The sequence below is a fragment of the Amblyraja radiata genome, chromosome 18, assembly GCF_010909765.2.
Source record: "Amblyraja radiata isolate CabotCenter1 chromosome 18, sAmbRad1.1.pri, whole genome shotgun sequence".
In the NCBI taxonomy this organism is placed as follows: domain Eukaryota; kingdom Metazoa; phylum Chordata; class Chondrichthyes; order Rajiformes; family Rajidae; genus Amblyraja; species Amblyraja radiata.
Window position 1 is genome coordinate 48,139,674 of NC_045973.1, and position 14,942 is coordinate 48,154,615.

General features: G+C 45.0%; 1 long non-coding RNA gene across 1 annotated transcript; it reads left to right on the forward strand.

The window, feature by feature from the left end:
• The first annotated feature begins 3,087 nt into the window (after positions 1-3,087).
• LOC116983509 lies at positions 3,088-3,373 on the forward strand. The gene is made up of 2 exons (XR_004414712.1): positions 3,088-3,212; positions 3,310-3,373. It is a non-coding gene; the product is annotated as an uncharacterized LOC116983509 (long non-coding RNA).
• Positions 3,374-14,942: the final 11,569 nt, after the last annotated feature.

Consider the following 14,942-nt stretch of genomic DNA (forward strand, 5'->3'; position numbering starts at 1 on the left):
GCTAGAACTCCAGTAAGGTAAGGGACCTGGAGTTAGAGACGCTGGTAAGTAGGTCTCGTTATTTACCTCCATGAAAGTCACAATGGTGGATGAACAGTATTCTGCATTGCTCCACTTAATTTTTTGTCAGCTAATCTTCAGTTATATTACAAACAGATGCAAGGGCTTAAAGATGTGAAATTACTAATACCATCTCTACTCACGGAGGTGATGGGATTTGCATGAAATACCTATTCTTCAGTTCTATGGTATCGGCTGCATAGACACTAGGTGCATGCTATGGGTTAAGGGTTGTGCGTATATGCATAATCAGCATGTTCAAGTCCAAACTCGTACGCTTTGGTCGTGTCATAGGTTAATCACTTGGGTGCAATCAAGTCTGGGTAGCCAGGAATGTTTTATCTAACCTCTTTTGGCATGAGTGTAGCATCATGTTAAATCAATGACAAAATCAGAATAGATGAAGGATCACTAGTATTTTAATGACTTGATGACTTATGGAACACTAGATCGAGATGTTGCATCCAGGCTCTATCACCAGTAGATATATATTTTATAGATATATGCAGCCATGGTTCCCGCTAATGTTGGGAATCATATAAGAACCTTATATGGTTAATTCTAACATAGAGTTGCAGGCTCAGCCGTGACTGGGGGAAACCGTCCTATGCATGATAATTAATTTGGAGACATATATACGGCATGGATACTGACGACTTAGAGTTCATTTTCGAATGGGTTTTTGACATAATTAGTTATAGTACCATTATCTGTGCCAAATGTGCCTTCTCATCATATTCTGCTAGAAGCAGGACACACCCTGTTGGGTCTCACCCTCTGATATCCAGATTCATGAAGGGTATCTTCAACTCAAACCTCCCAGGCTTAGGCACTCAGAGATATGGAATGTTAACATTGTGCTGACACCGCTTGTCAGTGGGCCCCGGGTTCATCCCTGTCCTTGGTCAAACTCACTTAAAGTGGTTATGCTCATGGCACTGGTTCAGCGCATAGGGTCCAGTCATTGCATAGCGTGACTGGTCAGCATGGATAAAGCTGCAGACAAATAACTATTTATGTTGTGGCTTAGTCAAGCAGAGTAGACCAGGCGCATCAGGTCTGTAACTACAGTTTAAGCATACCCCATGGACCTTTGGTTATGTGTGGTCATCTACTACTACACCTAATATTTTATTTGTGGGCGCCTTTCAAAAGTCTCAAGGACACCTTACAGAATTTAACAAGAGTAAAAAACATATAATCGGAGTAAAATAAATAATAAAGACATCACCAATACACAAATTAAAGACAGAATTCGATCCAAAGACAAAAAAATCAAAAACACAATGTGAAGAGAGAGCAGCGGCAGCTAAACCGCGCCAGCGTACACTCTCCCTTTCGACAGCCATCTTGGACACAAACTAAAATAATCACTTACACACAAAAATCATCCCCCCCCACCATGGATTACCACTGTGGGGGAAGGCACAATGTCCAGTCCCCATCCCCAGTTCTCCCAAAGTCAGGCCTATTGAGGCCTCCGCTATTGCCTCTACGGAGGCCCGATGTTCCTGGCCGTTCTCGCCGGGTGCTGTTGCCCCGGCATCGGGAGAGTCCTCTCAGCGGCTGGGCCACTTGGAACGGCCGCTTCCTTACCGGAGACCGCGGCTTCCGAAGCCGACAAGGCCGCGCCGGTTTGGAGCTCCCAGGCTCCCGATGTTAAAGTCGGTGCCACCCGCTCCGCTCCGCAGACCCGCAGCCCAGAGGTGTTGAACTCGGCGGTCACAGCTCACCGGAGCTCCAGCGCGTCGATCCAGCGCGGCGACCCATGCAAGGCATCGCCCGCTCCGATCCGCGATAGCGCCCCAGCGCTGTGCCGCCACCGAAGCCGAGGTGCTGGGCGGTCCCCGCCAGGAAACGGCGCTCCACGCCCGCTGGTAGGCCACGAGGACGGGTCGACGGGGCAGCCCGGCGAAAAAGCTGCCTCACCGACCAGGTATGGACCTAGAAATATTGTTACCCCCTTCCCCCCACATTAAAAAGTCTATTTCTCCCACAAACAAAACACAGGACTCACTAGAACTACAAAAAAAAAGTGAATTAAACGGACGGCTGCTGGTTAGCAGCCGTTCCCCAAGATGGCTCCTCCTGCACAAGAGCCTTAGGGGCACGGATCTAGCAATGTTGTCAGTTACATAAACCTGATAAACCTAAACGGGTTCTGGCTTATGCAGGAGTGACTGACTTTAGAATCTCACTCTACCACGGCTGTAACAGTTCAGCGGTAGGGGTATGGACGTTCTACGGTACCACATCCTAGTGTCTCCAGGGTGGCCAAACGAACGATCTTTCAATACATTGTACAAACCCATTGCCAGACCGGGGGTATTTGCCAACTCATTTAGTTCTGTCTATAGTTCCTCCTGGGTGACAGGGGTTACTATTGTGATTATTGGTTCATAGAAGAGCAACAGCATGTCTACATCTATGACATGTCTGAATGCATGATTATGTTTACTTGGTCAATTGATGTAGTGTGTGACGCATGGACTCGTTCCACGGCATGAAGTTACAGAGCTTTAAAATCTTCACGTAGTCACTCATGTGACTCCAAAGTAAAATAGTAAGATTAAACGAGAACTTACCAGTTTGAAGTTTGATCTTTATTTTATGAGGAGTTGCGATGAGGGATTACGTGCCCTCCGCTCCCAACCCCTCCTCATAAAACTCAGCTGGTAGTTCTAGTTTCTCAAATCTTTCTATTCTCAGGTCAATGTTTCCTGTCTGTGACTTCACACCACTGCTTTGAAGATAGACGCGCATGCGTGCTGGCGGGCTCTTCACGTAATCCCTCATCGTAACTCCTCATAAAATAAAGATCAAACTTCAAACTGGTAAGTTCTCGTTTAATCTTACTATCAAATACCAAATTTCTTGCTTGCAAACTGCAATTATTATATATTTAACACATCTTAATCATCCATTGTATGTATCTTCCTCACAGATAACATTAATTAGGAGCTTCATTATTCCCTGTGGGAATCCTGCACTTAATTATTTGTCACTTTGTAATTGAATTAGTTCCTTTACTCCGCTGCAGGCCAGTTTTACCATGGAGTGAATGCTGAGGTATATGACATTCGCCCCAGCTTAGATCAAGGCAAACCTCATGCGACAATGGATGTGAAAGGTCACAAACTCAGGGTGACAAGGTATTATATCCAAGTGCAAATTCTACTAACTTGTCCTATTCAACATTTAAACAATCTCTGTAGATTTCTTACCTGCATTTATATTCCTATCTTCCAGGGGGTCCCAGAAAGATTACAGACTCAATCTGAAACAAGGTACCAACGTTTCGTGCTGGTTTGTTCACAACAACGGGAAAGGATTTATTGACGGAATTCCCACTGACTATGTTGTTCCTTTATTATTTGATTATTTTTATCCGTGGTGAGATGGGATGGTGAAAATGTATCCCTTTGCCATCCCTTTCCTGGTTTTATTGTTCAATCACTACATCTTAAACACGATACAACTGCACCCATTTCCTCTCTTTCAATCATGGATCCCTGCAGTCATTTATAATGGACGTTGCACATTGAGCTGACGAGTATCAATCATAACTTTCTGAACCTTCTGAATTTGTAGTCAGCAGGGCAGTACTCTGCAAATCGCCAAATTGGATGTGTTGTGCATACTATCGTGCTGTTAGTGCCCCCTTAAAACTGTCTAGTGAAGGTGATTTGACTATATTGTTGTCTAGTTTATTCCATTCCCTTCAGGTTCTTACAAAGTATCCGTTCTTATAAATATCTGTCCTTGCGAATGGGGTTTCTATTTGCATATCATTTCTCTTTCTTGTTCTCCTTTCTGTTGAATATGTTATGTCTCTATCTGCAGTTATGGCCACGATCCTCTTTTGAATCATGTACAACATGGCTAGTCTGTTCCTTGCCCTTCTTGTTTCCAGCGTTTCCCACTCCAGGTCAGACAGCATCTGGGTGACATTGCTACCTCTATTGTAGTTCCTGATACAATAGCGTGCTGCTTTCCTCTGTGCCCCTTCTAGTTTGTTGATATGACCAGTTTTGTGTGGGTCCCAGGCGCATGAAGCGTATTCCAGTAAGGGTTGAACCAATGTTGTCTATGCTGTGGTTTTCACTTCCTTTGGGCAGAACCAGAGGTTTCTTCAAAGGAATCCTAGTGTCCGGTTGGTTTTAGTGACCGTGTTGTCCACGTGGTTCTCTCACGAAGGCTTGCTATCAAGATAAACTCCAAGGTATGATTGTGAACTTGTACGATGAAGTATTTGTCCACAGAAGATGTAGTCTCGAGTAGGTGGTTTCTTCTTGTTTGAAATTACCATAATTGAGTATTTGGTTAAGTTGAAGCTCATCTTCCATGTGTTTTGCCATAATTCTAAGGACTTAAGGTCTTCTTGTAAGGAGTTCATATCCTCGACATCAGTGACAGGTGTATATACAAGACAATCCTCTGCGAAGAGTCTTGTTTTACAATTTACGTGTTCAAGTAGATCATTAATGTACGTCAAGAACAGTGGTCCGAGGACCGTGCCGTGCGGTACTCCTGACAGTGCTTGTTCTTCTAAAGAAATGTTTTACGGAGTATACGGCAGGAAAGGTTGCATCCCCCCGAAGGAAGAGTCATAAAACATCTGGAGCCTGGGATCTCTCGATGAGATCGCCAGTGGTGGAGCTCCAACCGTCGCGGCCTTGTTGGCTTCGGAAGCCGCGGTCTCCGGTAAGGAAGCGGCCGTTCCTGGTGTCCCTAGCTGCTGAGAGGACTCTCCCGATGCCGGAGCACCATCTCCCGGCGAGAACGGCCTGGAACATCGGGCCTCCCTAGAGGCAACTGTGGAGGCCTCAATTGGCCCGACTATGGGTGAACTGGGGATGGGGACTGGACATTGTGCCTTCCCCCATAATGGGAACCATTGTGGGGGGATGTTTCTATGTTAAAGATCCTTATTGTTCCGTTTCCAAGATGGCTGCCGGAAGGGAGAGTGAACGCTGGCACAATTAGCTGCCGCTGCTCTCTCTTTGTGTCTTTGAATTGTGTATTGTTGATGTCTTTACTATTTACTTTTTATTTGTTTGTCGTTATTTTTTGTTTTGTTTCATTCCGCTTACATGTTTTGTATTCTGTTTACTACATTTTGTAAGGTGTCCTTGTGAGTCTTGAAAGGCGCCCATAAATAAAATGTATTATTATTATTATTATTATTGACTTGGCAGCATCATGCCAATCACATTTTGCTGTTGCATTTTGCTGTCATTGCTCCAGGCAGTCCTGGTGTAGTGATGCAGGTGACGGACATTCGTGGCAGGCCGGCATATATTGTCATTTAGCCATAAATCATATTTTCCAGTTCCATTATATGAGGATGAAACTGCGCAAACCTAGTCACCACTTTGTCCAAGTTATGGGCAAAGTCATAGTGAATGTGGATTAAGGCGAGTGCAGACAGTCTGTCATTGCTCATGGAAGTCCTGGTGTAGTGATGCAGGCGATGGAGAACACTGGCAGATCGTTCACACTCTGTGCTTGTCACATTGAGGGTACAAGCAAACAACAGCAGCACATGGATGTTGGGGTAGAGGACAGGATCACACATTTTGATTGCTTTGGCGGGCGTATCAGGAAAGTCACCTGCAAGGGAAAATAATATTTGTTCAATGAGATTAGGCCTATTTCCTCTTTAATAAAATGAAGACACCATTCAAACTTTCAATAACTGAACATTTATTACATTAAGAGACAAACTTATTAAGGGATTAAAGGCCAAAATCAGCTTTTATTAAAAGTTGTCAGATGTGTTACTCACTTATTCTTACTAATCTAAAGTTTCATTCTTCATTATACCTCATGTGATCTCTTGAAAACTCTCTCCCCAGCGGATGTACTCATCATGAAGTAGTGTGGTGAGGGCAAGTCCTGCTCAGCTGACGTGGCAAGAGTGTCTAGGCTGCACTGCCACAACTTGGCCACTGATGCAACCAATCCAAACAAATGACATGCAGTTTTAGAAAGAGCTGTAAGTCAACATTACAAAACACATAGTGAGTGTCTTGTATTGTTGTAATATTAACAGTTAACCTGCTAAAAAAGACTGGCTGGCTTCCTGTTGATTCAGGCGCAGGGGATGTGGTAGATATGGGTCCAGATGGCATATTGGCTGATGAGGGAGGCATGGCACTTGAGGGTGGCTGGAGATGACAGACAAGTAGGAGAGGATGAAGGAGTCTGCTTTAGAATGTCTTCATCACAGTCAACCTTTTGCAATGGTACCTCCTTTGGTCCAAAAATAAAATAAAAAACAATTATACACATAATCTCTATAACCATACGCATGACTCTTCATAAGTAGGTCAGAGATCATGATCTTTCTTATCAGGTCATATTCAGAGTGAGAGTACTGTACACAAACTCCATCAGAATGCAAGTCACATATCTATATAATTAAAAGTGTCATCTTGACCACTTCCTGCATGCGTTGTTTATTAATTTTAGAAAAAACACTACCATATATCGCTATGATTTTTGGCCATCCTCTGCTGAGCAGGCCCTGAGGAGTTTTCCCATTGATGAAAAATTAAAAAGTTTTGTGTGTTTAAAAAACCTTGAGATCCTCTTGCGTGTCAAATACCACAATGTAGGTAACGCCCCTTCCGGGGGAGGAGGAATATAATCCCCGGATGCCTGGACGTGACTCAGTCACTCTGCAAGATCGCGAGGGAGAGGCCATGACTCTCATTCTAAGCTGTGAATCAACTGAACTGTGAGTCTGCAATGTACTTGCAGTAAATGATTTGTTAGCCCTTAATGAAAATGAAATGAGTTGTTTGGCCTGCCCTGTGCTTGAAACTGTAATGGCAATAGAAATGAACGGAAAATGCAATGAGCTGTTTGGCCTGCCCTGTGCTTCAAACTGCATTGGCAATGAAGTGAAATGAAAATGCAATGAGCTCTTTGGTCTGCCCTGTGCTTGAAACTGCAATGGCAATGGAAGTGAAATGTTCGGCCTGCCCTGTGCTTGAAACTGCAATGGCAATGGAAGTGAAATGGAAATTCAATTATCTGTTTGGCCTGCCCTGTGCTTGAAACTGCAATGGCAATGGAAATGAAATGAAAATGTAATGAGATGTTTGGCCTGCCCTGTGCCTGAAACTGCAATGGCAATGGAAATAAAATGAAAATGCAATGAGCTGCTTGGTCTGCCCTGTGCTTGAAATTGCAATGGCAATGGAAATGAAATGATAACGCAATGTGCTGTTTGGCCTGCCCTGTGCTTGAAACTGCAATGGAAATGGAATTGTAATGAAAATACAATGAGCTGTTTGGGCAGCCCTGTGCTTGAAACTGCGATGGAAATACAAATGAAATGAAAACGCAATGAGCTGTTTGGCCTGGCCTGTGCTTGAAATTGAAATTGAAATTGAAATGAAATGAGTTGTTTGGCCTGCCTGAAACCATTCATTTTGGCCCACAAGGCCTCGATTAGCCGAGCAACCAGTCCCTTTTGCTCAAAATGCCCGTATTAGCCCAGTAGTAGCATTTTGGCCCAAAAGGCTCATGCCAGGCGAGGAAAAATTGCCTTTCACTGAGATTTCACTCGGATTCTTTTTTGAAAGAGCTCCTTCGGCTCCTCAGGCACTTCATTGGCTCCCTGTGAGCCAGGATCGACTTTCCTCCTTCATGCTGTGATCTGCAGAAAAAGATGAAAAATGTCTAAAATTGATTCTGCACCCTCTCCCCTTTCTCTCTCACAGAGTCTCACCTGTTTTGGGCAGAATTTCTGGCAGATTCTGGGCTGCCAGCCCACCAGCACTGAGTGACTGAGCTGCCAGCCCACCAGGCCTGAGTGACTGAGCTGCCAGCCCACCAGGCCTGAGTGACTGAGCTGCCATCCCAAGAATCCATTTGGCCCTCAATGTCCATAAAGCCCTCTGGAAATCAGTCCATTCGGCCCACAACACCCATACTAATAATAATAATAATAAATTTTATTTAGTGGGCGCCTTTCATACATCTCAAGGACACCTTACATAGTAATCGGAATAAAAACATATAATCGGAGTAAAACAAGTAATTAAAGACATCACAATGACACAAATTAAAAACAGAATTCAATCCAAAAACAGAAAATCAAAAACACAGTGTGAAGAGAGAGCAGCGGCAACCAAATCGTGCCAGCGTCCACTCTCTCTTCACGGCAGCCATCTTGGACACAGACCTACAAGACTACAGTTAGACAAAAAAAATCATCCCCCCACAGTGGATAGCACTGTGGGGGAAGGCACAATGTCCAGTCCCCACCCCATGTTCACCCCAAAGTCAGGCCTATTGAGGCCACCGCAATTGCCTCTACGGAGGCCCGATGTCCCTGGCCGTTCTCACCGGGTGGTCTTGCCCCGGCGTCGGGAGAGTCCTTTCGGCGGCTGGGCTACTTGGAACGGCCGCTTCTTGGTTGGAGCCCGCGGCTGCCGAAGCCGACAAGGCCGCGTCGGTTTGGAGCTCCTAGGCTCCAGATGAAAAAGTCGGCGCCCGCTCTCCTCGCTGCCGCCTTGCCGCCTCTACGCACGCCGTCTCTCCGCACGCCGCCTCTCCGCTCCGCAAACCCGCAGCCCGGAGATGTTGCTCACGGCGGTCCAGCTCGCCAGAGCTCCAGCGCGGCGACCCAGGCAAGGCATCGCCCGCTCCGCTCCAGCGCTCCAGCGCTCCAATGCAGTGCCGCCACGCAGGCCGAGGTGCTGGGTGGTTCCCGCCAAGAAACGGCGCTCCAAGCCCGCTGGTAGGCCACGACGACGGGTCGACGGACAGCCCGGAAAAAAGGCTGCCACACCGACCAGGTAGGGACCTATAAATAAAGTAACACCTACCCCCCCACATTAAAAGACCATATCCCCTACAAACAAAAAAACAGGACTCACTAAAAACTAAAAAAAAAAAAAAAAAGAATTTAAGACGGACGGCTGCTGCTAGCAGCCGTTCACCAAGATGGCTCCTCCTCCTCCCTACTAGAACTCCAGAAAGCCCCCCCACTGGGCAGCAATGTTGGAATTGGTAGAGAGGTGGAATATTGCATTGTGGGACCAACCCTCCCGTGTAAACATGGGACCTAATGGGTCCCACTTATTCTAGTTCATATTAAAAATATGATGCAAAAAAAAGTCACAAACATTGGAATTCATATTTTTCAGTATTGTTATCAAGGGAAAGAAAGCAGTTCCAAATGTTTGATTTTATTTGATATTGTTTGATATTATTCATATGGAGGAGAACATATAATAGCTCTAAAACCTACCTTAATTTTGCAATCTCACAAAAGATAATCCACCTTTCCTTCTGCCTTTCACCTCTCTCTCCCTCCCTCCCTCATCTCTCTCTCTCATTCCCTCATTCCCCTCTCTCTCACTCCCCTCTCTCTCACTCCCTCCCCTCCCTCCCTCCCCTCCCTCCCCCCCCCCCCCCACACATTCCCCCTCTTTCTCCCTCCCCTCGCAGTTGAAAGATCCCGCAGGTGGGGGGGGGGGGGGCAGGATTATAAAACCCTGGATGCCTGGACGTGACTCAGTCACTCTGCCAGATTGCGAGGGAGAGGCCACGACTCTCATTGTAAGCTGTGAATCAACTGAACTGTGAGTCTGCAATGTACTTGCAATAAATGATTTGTTAGCCCTTAATAAAAATGAAATGAGCCGCTTGGCCTGTCCTGTGCTTGAAATTGCAATGGCAATGGAAATGAAATTAAAATGCAATGAGCTGTTTGGCCTGCCCTGTGCTTGAAACTGTAATGGCAATCAAAATGAAATGACAATGCAACGAGCTGTTTGGCCTGCCCTGTGCTTGTAACTGCAATGGCAATGGAAATGAAAATGCAATGAGCTCTTTGGCCTGCCCTGTGCGTGAAACTGCAATAGCAATGGAAATGAAATGGAAATGCAATGAGCTGTTTGGCTTGCCCTGTGCTTGAAATTGCAATGGCAATGGAAATTAAAACAAAATGCAATGAGCTGCTTGGCCTGTCCTGTGCTTGAAATTGCAATGGCAATGGAAATGACATAAAAATGCAATCAGCTGTTTGGCCTGCCCTGTTCTTGAATCTGCAATGGCAACCAAAATGAAATGACAATGCAACGAGCTGTTTAGCCTGCCCTGTGCTTGAAACTGCAATGGCAATGGAAATGAAAATGCAATGAGCTCTTTGGCCTGCCCTGTGCGTGAAACTGCAATGGCAATGGAAATGAAATGTAAATGCAATGAGCTGTTTGGCTTGCCCTGTGCTTGAAACTGCAATGGCAATGGAAATTAAAATGCAATCAGCTGTTTGGCCTGCCCTGTGCTTGAAACTGCAATGCCAATAAAAATAAAAATAAAATTCAATCAGCTGTTTAGCCTGCCCTTTGCTTGAAACTGATTTCGGCAGAATTTCTGGCAGTTTCTCAGCTGCCAGCATGCCAGGCCTGAGTTACTGAGCTGCTAGGCCTCAGTGACTGAGGTGCCTGGCCTCAGTGACTGAGCTGCCAGCCCAAGAATCCATTTGGCCCACATTGTCCATACTAGCCCTCTGGAAACCAGTTCCTTCAGCCCACAACACCCATGCTAGCACTCCAGAAATCCTGGCTTTTTGGGCCAAAATGCACCTCCTGAGCTAATACGGGCATTTTGGGCAAACGGGACTGGTTTCTACGCTAACAGGGGGATTCTGTGCCGAAATTAGTGGTTTCAAGCAGGCCAAACAACACATTGTTTAAGAAGGAACTGCAGATGCTGGAAAATCGAAGGTACACAAAAATGCTGGAGAAACTCTGCGGGTGCAGCAGCATCTATGGAGCGAAGGAAATAGGCAACGTTTTGGGCTGAAACCTTCAGGTGAGGACCAGGGGGACTCTGCCCTTGTTGCGAGTGGGGGGATGGGGAGAGAGATCCTCATCTATAGTAGGGGAGGGGAACCCCCGTTCCCTGAAGAATGAGAACATTTCCGATGCCCTGGTGTGGAACACCTCATCCTGGGAGCAGATGCGGCGTAGACGGAGGAATTGGGAGTAGGTGGTGTAGTCTTTACAGGAAGCAGGTTGGGAAGAAGAGTAGTCTCGATAGCCGTGGGAGTCAGTGGGTTTATAGTGGATGTCGGTCAGAAGTCTATCATCTGCGATGGAGATAGTGAGGTCAAGGAATGGTAGGGAAGTGCCGGATGTAAGTTAGTGGTGAAGCGGATGAAGTCAGTCAGTTCTGTGTGGGTGTAGGAGCAAAGCAAATCGTCGATGTCGCCAAACAACATATTTAATTTAATTTCCATTTCCATTTAAAGCACAGGGCAGGCCAAACAACCCATTTCATTTCCATTTCCATTTCGCATTGCCGTTTCAAGCACAGGGCAGGCCAAACAACTGATGGCATTGTCATTTCCATTTCCATTTTGCATTGCAGTCTCAAGCACAGGGCAGGCCAAACAACTCATGGCATTGTCATCTCATTTCCATTTTGCATTGCAGTATCAAGCACAGGGCAGGTCAAACAACTCATGGCATTGTCACTTCCATTTCCATTTTTGCATTGCAGTCTCAAACACAGGGCAGGCCAAACAACATGGTGTTGTAATTTCATTTCCATATTGCATTACTGTCTCAAACACAGAACAGGCCAAACACATCATGGCATTGTCATTTCATTTCCAATGTGCATTGCAGCCTCAAGCACAGGGCAGGCCAAACAACTCATGACTTTGTCATTTCATTTCCATTTTGCATTGAAGTCTCAAGCACAGGGCAGGCAAAACAACTCATGGTGTAGTAATTTCATTTCCGTTTTGCATTGCAGTCTCAATGAAAAGGCAGGCCAAACAACGCGTGGCATTGTCATTTCATTTCCATTTTGCATTGCATTGTCATTAAGGGCTAACAAAGCATTTAGAAACATAGAAACATAGAAACACTACGTTTGGGTCCCAGCATCACCGGGAGTGCTGGTCACCAACACAATATTCCACCTCTCCACCAATTCCAATATTGATCGCCAGTGGGGTGGGGGGCTTTCTGCTGTGCTAGTATGGGTGTTGCGGGCCGAAGGTACTGGTTTCAAGAGGGCTAGTATAGAAATTGTGGGCCAAATGGATTCGTGGGCTGGCAGCCAACTGTTTTAACGATTTGGGCAGCAGCCACCCAACTACCAAAAATCGTTTTGTGAACACAAACATTTTTAAAAAGGCGAGGCAAACAATTGGGCAGCAGCCACCTGACAACCAAAATTCATTTTGTGAACACAAACGTATTTAAAATGGCGAGGCAAAAATTGGTCAGCAACCACCTGACAACCAAAATTCATTTTGTGAAAACATCTTTATTAAAATAGGCGAGGCAAACAAATGGGCAGCAGCCACCCGACAACCAAAATTCACTTTGTGAACAAAAACGTTTTTAAAAAGGTGAGGCATACAATTGGGCAGCAGCCAGCTGACAACCAAAATTCATTTTGTGAACACAAACGTTTTTAAAAATGCGGGCAAACAATTGGGCAGCAGCCACCTGACAACCAAAATTCATCTTGTGAACACAAACGTTTTTTAAAAGACGAGGCAAACAATTGGGCAGCAGCCACCTGACAACCAAAATTCATTCTGTGATCACAAACCTTTTTAAAAAAGGCGAGGCAGACAATTGGGCAGCAGCCACCTGAGAACCAAAATTCATTTGGTGAACACAAACTTTAAAAAAAAGGTGAGGCAAACAATTGGGCAGCAGCCACCTGACAACCAAAATTCATTTTGTGATCACAAACTTTTTTTAAAAAGGCGAGGCAAACAATTGGGCAGCAGCCACGTGACAACCAAAATTAATTTTGTGAACACAAACTTTTTTAAAAAAGGTGAGGCAAACAATTGGGCAGTAGCCACCTGACAACCAAAATTCGTTTTGTGAACACATACTTTTTTTAAATGGCGAGGCAAACAATTGGGCAGCAGCCACCTGACAACCAAAAGTCATTTTGTGAACACAAACTCTTTTAAAAAGGCGAGGCAAACAATTGGGCAGCAGCCACCTGACAACAAAAAAATAATTTTGTGAACACAAACATTTTAAAAATGGCGAGGCAAACAATTGGGCATCAGCCACCTGAGAACTAAAATTCATTTTGTGAACACAAACTTTTTTTAAAAGGCGAGGCAAACAATTGGTCAGCAGCCACCTGACAACCAAAATTCATTTTGATAACACAAACTTTTTTAAAAAGGAGAGGCAAACAATTAGTCAGCAGCCACCTGACAACCAAAATACATTTTGTGAACACAAACCTTTTAAAAAAAAGGCGAGGCAAACAATTGGGCAGCAGCCACGTGACAAACAAAATTCATTTTGTGAACACATTCTCTTTTAAAATGGCGAGGCAAACAATTGGGCAGCAGCCACGTGACAACCAAAATTCATTTTGTGAACACATACTCTTTTAAAATGGCGAGGCAAGCAATTGGGCAGTAGTCACTTGACAACCAAAATTCGTTTTGTGAACACATACCTTTTTTAGAAAGGCGAGGCAAACAATTGGGCAGCAGCCACCTGAGAACCAAAATTCATTTGGTGAACACAAACTTTTTTTAAAAGGCGAGGCAAACAATTGGGCAGCAGCCACCTGACAACCAAAATTCATTTTGTGAACACAAACGTATTTAAAATGGCGAGGCAAAAATTGGTCAGCAGCCACCTGACAACCAAAAGTCATTTTGTGAACACAAACTTTTGTAAAATGGCGAGGCAGACAATTGGGCAGCTGCCACCTGACGACCAAAATTCATTTTGTGAAAACAAATTTTTTAAAAAAGGTGAGGCAAACAATCGGTCAGCAGCCACCTGACAACCAAAATTCATTTTGTGAACACAAACGTTTTTAAAAATGCGGGCAAGCAATTGTTCACGGCTCCCGGGCAAGAAATCCTGAAATGGGAGGGAGAGGAGCCTGAGGTTGTGGTACATATAGGTACCAACGACATAGGTAAAAAAAGAGAAGAGGTCCTGAAAGAAGAATTTAGGGAGTTAGGTAGAGAGTTATGGAGAAGGACTGCAAAGGTAACAATCTCAGGATTACTGCCTGTGCCACGCGACAGTGAGAGTAGGAATGGAGCGAGGTGGAGGATAAATGAGTGGATGAGGGACTGGTGCAGTGGATATGGATTCAAGTTTCTGGATCATTGGGACCTCTTTTGGGGAAGGTGTGACCTGTACAGAAAGGACGGGTTGCACTTGAACTCGAGGGGGACCAATATCCTGGTGGGGAGATTTGCAAAGGCTACTGGGGAGACTTTAAACTAGTATGGTTGGGGGGAGGGACTCAAATTGGGAAAGCTAGCAGTCAGTGTGTGAGGCAGGAGGCAGAGAATGGTAGCACTCTGACCCAAAATGTAGGGGAGAGAGAAGAAAAAGACAATAAACAGAGAATAAGAGAGGGTGGGTTTCTTAAATGTGTATATTTTAATGCTAGAAGCATTGTAAGAAAGGTGGATGAACTCAGAGCCTGGATTGACACCTGGAAGTATGATGTTGTGGCAATCAGTGAAACATGGTTGCAGGAGGGCTGTGATTGGAAACTAAATATTCCAGGATTTTGTTGCTTCAGGTATGATAGAATTGGAGGGGCAAGAGGTGGAGGTGTTGCATTGCTTATCAGGGAAGATATTACAGCAGTTCTTTGGCAGGATAGATTAGAGGGCTCGTCTAGGGAGGCTATTTGGGTGGAACTGAGAAATGGGAAAGGGGTAGCAACACTTATAGGGGTGTATTATAGACCGCCAAATGGGGAGCGAGAATTGGAAGAGCAAATATGTAAGGAGATTGCAGATATTAGTAGTAAGCACAAGGTAGTGATTGTGGGAGATTTCAATTTTCCACACATAGACTGGGAAACACATTCTGTAAATGGGCTGGATG